The following is an 8,174-nucleotide window of genomic DNA, read 5'->3' as shown; positions in this document are numbered from 1 at the left end:
TCAAGGAAGAACGGGACAGAAGAAACTCTGGAGACTTTACTGCTGTTTGGTAAGTATGATTGACAGTATTATTTGACTTCTACATACAATTATCAACTAGACATCAAACAGGAAGAAACTTCTGAAAATTTAAACTATGCCTTAGCTTACAACTTACAAATTCATGTTTTTCCAGCGTGTGTCCTTTCTGTGTCAGGAAGTCAGAACTTAATTATAATAATAGCCTTTAACATAATACTTCAGTATGGTTTGCTGCAGAAATACATAATTAACAAAAACATGTCTATGCTGTATAATGTGATCTTAAGTCTGATGTCTGATGTCATGTCATTAGATGAAATCTGAATTTTCCTAAACCTTAAATGCATTGATTCTTTGAAATTATAAAATTAGCATCAGTTTATCAAATCTAATCGTCTATAATCAGTAAAGATCTAGAAAGAAAACAGTAGCATTGCTGTTTTTCAAGACTGGGGTGTCTGGATATAATTTGGTAAATAAACTTGCATGATGCCATTGTAGGGAAGAAGAAAATACCTATCTTTAATTCAGAGGAACAGACATCAGTTAATTCCTACTCATTTGCAGCAGTTTTGTTCATGAAAATTCTGAACTCACTGCAGTTCTTCCTACACATGACTACCAGTCTGCTAAAAAAAAAAAAAAAAAAAAAAAGAAATGACTGTCAAGTTTTATTTTAAATAAAACAGCACACGTTTCCCCAAGCAGAAAAGCCACTGCAGCTGCTGCTTCTGTCCTGCAGAGATGGCCAGAGGAGGAACTGTGTCTGGGCTCAGCTGGAATGAATTACTGCATCCCCAAGGAAGCAGGGAGAGTGACCAGTGGAAAGCCTGTGGGTGCATCTGTGGTAGGAGAGTATCGGGCTCGGATTTCTCTCTTATTCGACCAAGTGTCCAGCATGCTTTTCATTGCAGGTATTAAATTCAATTAGAGTTGGTCAGGAATAATTGAATTTCTTCTTAAAATGCTTACTTCATCCGAAGTAAGCATCAAAACATCTGTCAAAATTGTTCCTTTGAATAATAAGACATAAGGAAGAAATGAAAAGCATTTTGATAAACTTGTCAGGCTTCTTCTCCAGTATGGAAAGAATTTTTGCAGTTCCGCTTTTTGTAATAAAGTTGTTCGTAGAAAGATATTTCTACAAAATATTTTTTAAATTTCAAATGAACAATCCATTTACACTGATGTTCTTTTATATATAGTTTTTCTGAAAACTATTTTTGCTCAGCTTTAGAAGACAATATATCTTTGAAATTGTAAGATTTTCCATTCTGAGGAAAATGGAAAATTGGAGGAGGAACGTTAATATCTTTTTGATCAACTGTGGTAGTGACCAAATCTGTTTTCAGTTCCACTTAAACAGCAGTCAACAATGGATTGCTTTTTTTCTCCATGTAAATTAGTCTATAATCTTCCATTTGTTTTTATGTGAAGACAAACATGAGGGACTTAGACAATCTTTTTCTTAATTTTCTTTTTCTTTTGCATAGAGAATCTATTAGTGAGTTACAAGACTTCATTTAGGAAAATCTGACTGCAAGTAGCACTAGCTCATCTGGTTAATGGAAATTAACTGCTAGATTATGACTCCTGGCTTGCTTGACATACTGTATACAGTTATCAATTTTCTTTTTTAACACAACACTTCTACGTTGCCCAACATGCTATAATTAGCATGTTCCATTCTCCTCAATTTTCATAATTAACAGTATGACTTCCCTTGACAACCATCTTTAGTTTATCTGCAACAAGATCATCTCTCATACAAAATGGAGATCTACATAGAAAAATTTCAGCTGGTAACAAATATTTCCTGAAACGTCTTTAAAGGGATTATATATACTTGGGAGCTTTGAGCTCTTTTTGCTGAGAAATGCCTACAACTTCTTTCTCTTGTACCTATAAATAAGAACAATTGGTTTTAGAGGGCTGGAGGGTTTTTTCAGTCTCACTGCAAATCCATTCTTCTGCACCCCCAGTTTCCTAAATTCAGCGGAGGTCTTTCACATTTCTATAGCAGAACTACCTAGGAATACAACTTAGTGTCAGTTTAAGCAGAATTAATTTTCTTATTCTTGAACATCTGTAAGCAGGCAAACTTAATGTAAGAAAAATTGCAATGCCTGTGCATGTGCAAAATTTCTCAATTCTCAATGAAACCATACAACTGCAAACACTGGGCTTTACGTTGTATCCTGAAAACATTTTTTACTCAAAACAGTAATCCCATTGCTTTTTATTATTACACTTTGCAAGAAATAATAAAGTTTGCAATACTCAGATCTGTAAAATTTTAAAAACATAGACCATAGGCTGCAGCATGAAATTTTGCATCAAACATCTACACTAAAGCATGAGTATGCTAAATAAGATGAGTACTTAACTCAGCATCTTTATATCTTGTGTACTTCCAGGCCAATCTCTATTTGATGGACAAGGAAGAACGGGACAGAAGAAACTCTGGAGACTTTACTGCTGTTTGGTAAGTATGATTGACAGTATTCTTTGACTTCTACATACAATTATCAACTAGACATCAAACAGGAAGAAACTTCTGAAAATTTAAACTATGCCTTAGCTTACAACTTACAAATTCATGTTTTTCCAGCGTGTGTCCTTTCTGTGTCAGGAAGTTGACAATGTCAAACACACTTCACAAGCCCTTGGGCTTGTCCACCTTCCACACTGGATACTTAACCCTCCCCTCCCCAATTTAATCTTTATAGCATAAAAGGGGAAAAAGTGATCACATAACTCATGAAATTGAACTGTGATTTCCAAAACAGAAAAAAGGCAATTTAAGACGACTTCTTATGCAATATAAATTTTCACAAATATGACAACCTTAGATATTTGTTCTTGAACACAGGTCAAACCTGTGAAAACATTATGCATATACTTTAATATCTCTATCTTATATGATACATTGTGCTAAATACCTCGATGCAGATATGATGCATTCCTCCGGTCTTGTTTTTTTGCAGAAAGCTTGCAATGGGACTTTTCTCTCCTAAAGGATGTAGAAGTTCCAGCTTGGTATTTCCCAGCTCCACAAAAACAGTGTAGACACCATGTTCGGGAAGAGCAACGGTCTCGCTCACCTGTGCTCCTAACACATCTTTATACAGGGACTGAGCTTTCTCCAAATCAGGTACTGCGATTGCTACGTGATTAAGTCGGCCCAGTTTCCACAAAGAGCTTGGAATGTTTTGAGAGACGGAATTTGATGATGACAGAGTTCGTATAGTGGGAGCTGAAGTCTGCAATCTCGTAAGAAGCCCTGAAAAAGGTGAATTGCACTGATATAATGCTTTTGAGAAAGTATCAGTATCTGTTCTTTCCCCTTTCAATGAGGCCTTTTAACTCCTATGTCATAAGCACACCAGTGTGCAAAGCTGAAGGTAGACTGAGACCAAGGAAAGAATTAATTCTGTAGTACTAACAACTCAATGAAAATTTTTCTCAGAGACTATGTAATTATTCAGAAGTATATATAACCTCCCCCCCAAACACTAATTTGGTGTAAATGCTTACATATGCCTGTTAGAAAGAAGAATGCTTGGCAAAATGTAACAGTCAACTGTATAATATACTTAAAAGTGACTTCTGAATTTTTCAGAGCTTCTTACAAAATAGAGAAAGAAATGGGGATATGCCCCATGCCTTTAGAAATTATAACAACAAACAAGAAAAACAAAATAAAACCTTGGACAGAACTGATACTGCAAGATCCAAAAGATAAAGACTTGAGCTCTCATCTGTCAGAACTAATTCCAGCAAGGAAAGAAATGTCATGTTGCATCTGAGGCTTAAGGAATCCTAAAATCTCCTGAGTTTGATTTCTTATTCTCTCTTTCTCCAATGAAGAAGTAGTTTTCCCTTCTTCCTTTTCACGTGCCATACAGGTCTTACACTTTATTTCTCTGATCTGTTTCAAAATGCTTGCAAATGTTTCAGTTCTAAGTACTGTGAACAACATCAGGTCCACCTGACCAATTGCGATTTAGGAGATTATCTTTAAAAGGTCAAAATCATAATAGCTGTTTTAATGCCACTAGTGCCACTGACTTCAGTGTGACTTACAAAAGACAAAGAATAAGATTTGGCTCATCATAAATCAAAAGAGTAATTATAAAAAATATTGGATGGCCATATGACACAAAGATAAGGGCTAGCGTAGGCAAAAAAATGGAGTCATGGAGAAACTGTCTGCCATGAAAAACTGCTTTGAAACTCTTCACTGACTGCTCTGACAAGGCAGTACTGAACTTTGCATTATCTGTGTCAAATTGCTGTGTTACTCACAAATAGTTCTAGGGTTGCTTGTTTTGGTTTGTTTTGTTTTTTAAAAAGTAACGAAAAAAGATATTAGATGAGGATACTTACAAATGAATTACATTAAAAATTAATCTGTCAGAATACTAGAATCTGGAGAGGTTGAGGGTGGGGAAGAAATTGTGATCATATCAGTTGTTTCTAGCATCAGAATTAGATGAAAGGATATATTCATAAAAGCTGCATTTTAATTTCATGCCAGTTTGCTTTAGGCCATGTTAGAGTTTCCAGTGCCTCAAGGCCAAGCTAGAGGCATCTTAGCATTTTGGAAGTCTTTGAGACAGTCTTAGCTTTAAATTCATGAATATGAATTAGCTGTTTTGCTGAGAGATTGTGCCAAGGATGCACTGAGATTCTGGATGCTTTGCAATACACTGAGGATGGCCTGGCTTGCACTTTTTCAGACTCTTTGTACTCTATAAGGTTAGTAGTAGCTGTAATTAATCATCTGGCTTTTTAATTCACTGTATGAAACTGAGAACTACCATTTCACAGGAATCCAAGACTCTACAGCTATCAGTTAATTTTTCTTCACAAAGACAACTGATGCAGTCCTTAAAACTAGGCCTTTCTGAGCATTGTGCTGTGACAAAAGAACCATTTGTGTGTATTTGAGACTTAAAATGACAATGTGCAATGTATATATTTCCAAAGACTTAGGGACACAAAGTAAGTTTGTTCAGAATCATTTGATAATACTAAATCAACATCCTACATTTATAATTTCCAGAAACTTGTCCAGTTCTGGAAGTAACTGCCCTGCAGTATTTCGTGCCAGCCTTTCAGACAGTACATCCTGTCATCTCCTTCATCACAGCCAGAAGTTCTGGACAATTCTTTTTCACCTGTTACCTTTAGGCTGGCGTAGGAGAACAACTCAATATTTAGAAGTACTTTGCAACTTTTTACACATTAAAAAAAATCCCTAGCAACTTCTATACAGAAGAAAAATTTTTGTTTTTTGAATGTCTATGCCAAAACTTTTGTAAACAGACTTGCCATCTAAATGCAGCTGTAGCAGGGGTGAACAAAGCAACTTGCCTGAGGAAGCAATGCTATGCAATGCTTTATAATGTACAAATAAGAAACCTGTAGTATCTAGTTGGCATAATTAGAGGCATGGACAATTAACTAGACTAGAGTTTGACCAGGTCACCAGAATAAATAATGCATAAAAAAATTACAAAACAAAACACCTGCCATACAGCCTCTTCTGTCCACCTTCTGTCTTTCCGCTACTTCCACCTAAGTAGCTCTCTTTCCTACAAAATGTCTTAAGACCCAATTCAATTCCTGCTGAAGCAAGAGATACTTTTCCACTTAGAGGAGGTCAGTATTCACCAAAATTCCTTTGAAAGACAAGGACCACTTACTATATCATTCGTTATGTTTCCTAGAGCCTTTTATTGTTTCATTCCTTCTTCCAAATATTAACAGACCATAGCTCAGTAGAAATACTACTAATGTAGATTTTTCAAGCAATCCTTACTGATGGAAAAGGCTAGGATTTTTGTTATTCTTTTTGACATCTCCCATCTATAATTCTCATTATGCTTCACACTGGGCATACGACTACATGATTATTGTAATTTAATTTCTATTTTGTCTATTTTCAAGTAAATTGACAGTAAGTGGAGACACAGACTGTTACTCGGCTATTACTGAAGCAATAGCAAAAAGAATAGAAAATACTATTTCTGTTGGGTTCTACCCATGAAAAATTTGATTTTTGTGGTGTTTCCTGGAAAGGCAGTAGAATGAAAAAGTGAAGTATATTCCTAGGATTCTCATAAAGTCAAAGGTACTTAAATGCCCACTCATATGACACTGTTATTTCTGCATCTCTCCATTTCTTCCTCTCACTTAATGGATTGGGTGGTAGAAGTCGATATATTTTTCCTATGAGTATATAGGGGCAGAGGACTCTTCAACAAGTTTGGGTTTTGATTTTTTTTTTTTTTGCTTTATTCTATGAAGTCTTGTGAATTTGTCCTAGCTCTAGTCATATGGATATGGAGCTTTAATTTTAAACCCATAATTACTAGTATAAATTGACTGAGATTAAACAAAAAGCATTTGTATTTTTCTTGCATTATCTAGATTAGTAACTATATAGATTAGTTATTTAAAATTCTAATCTTCTTTTTCTAATCCAATAATCAAAAGATGACCCTGCGGTGAAAAAGAAAGCTTTTCAGCATGCTTCAGACTGAAAACCCATTGCTTTCATGTTTCAGAAATGCAACAGTTATATTTATGCATACATCACAAAACTAGTCCTATTAACTGTTGTGGCTAAATTCTTCAATCATAAAAGCATTTCTCCACTGACTTACAGAATTATTCAAGTAATTCTTAACCTTCTCCAATGTTAAAATAAATAACTTTCTCTGCTTCTTTTGAAGCCAATGGGCACTGTGACTAAAGCATCTATCCAATATCTGTCCTGCTTGAAAAACTTGCATATGCCGACCAAATGCACACGTGCAGTTGCCTCTCCTGGTATATGCAGCATTTGCCCGTACTGGCTTTTTTTAAGACCTAATTTTTCAAACACTGACAACCGAATCTGAATTTCTCTAGATATTTTGTCCTTTGCACCTGGTCTCATATAGGATTGCTGGCACCCAAGCCTCAGTGATACTGCAGAATGTGTCACCTTCTTCAGCATCATTTGAAGAATAATTTTATCTAGTTGGGTTTTATTCTATTAATGGTTGACTGATTTATTGGTACTATGCATATCAGAGTTTAAAGATGCACAGTTTAGGCTTACATTCTATAACAGAGCAGATTATGAACATCGAGTAACAAGTCTGAAGCACCCCATAAAATTAGATCCTCATCCTTCAAATGTTTTATTTATAGGCGCAGTGCTGCTTCTGTGGGGCAGTGTTCATTGACCTACATGACTAAATAACCAAACGTTAAGCCAAATCCAGCTGAATTCAGTCATGTTCTCTATGGGGAGGTTATACAAGTGTGGGAAGTGTGGGTCGCAGTAGGAACCACTCTGTCACCGGGCACTGCTCCACTCCCAGCCATCTCAGGCTGAGGACAGCTGCCAAGTGTGGAGACGACACTGTCTCCATCGGGGAGTCTGGCACATGGGACTGGGTGTTAGCTCTCTCGACCAGATGGCAGAAGGGCCCAGTCTGGCCGCTCTTGTGTCCCAGCAGTTTCAAGGTGGCACTGGCATGTGGGAAACCCTGCCAGCTGAGCAGGCTGAGGTCATGCCTGGTGCTGCTCTGCTCTGTGCTGGGGGTGGCTTTGAGAATCACATGGGCTCCAGAGTTCCTAGAAATAGAGTCTCACTTTGCTGCAGTTCTGGTTTCCTCCTCACCTCAAAGTGCAATTACAGAGAGATGTTTTCATCCCCACATCCCACTGATCCATCACTGATCAGACAGCACAGAGTCTCCCATTCACTTTTCCCCTGCAGGCCATGGCTACTGAGTAGAGGAGCATGGCTTAGGTACGGAGCGTTTAGCCTGCCCTTACTTACTATTAAGAGAGTGAATGGTAATTCTATGAACGGCAAATCATTTTGCATTTGACCTCCAACTTGTCCCTGGAAAAGACAAGCTTCTCCTTGTGCCACAAGTATTGTTTTCTGGCAAAGTTTATTCTCAGCTGGTTAACGTCAGTTGTTAACGTACCTGCCGCCTGGGTCAGAACCCCTTGTTTTTATTTATAACCAAGTTATAAATAAAACCGGTTCTGTGTCGCCGCGGCCCGCACAGCTCTCACGGAGAGCCCGGGCCCGCTCCCGCACCCCGCGGCGGGAGGGGCGGTGCGGTCCCGCCCCCGCACGC

Source organism: Calidris pugnax, unplaced genomic scaffold, assembly GCF_001431845.1.
Source record: "Calidris pugnax isolate Ruff unplaced genomic scaffold, ASM143184v1 scaffold70, whole genome shotgun sequence".
NCBI classification, from domain to species: Eukaryota; Metazoa; Chordata; class Aves; order Charadriiformes; family Scolopacidae; genus Calidris; species Calidris pugnax.
Note: the sequence above shows the minus strand (reverse complement) of the source record.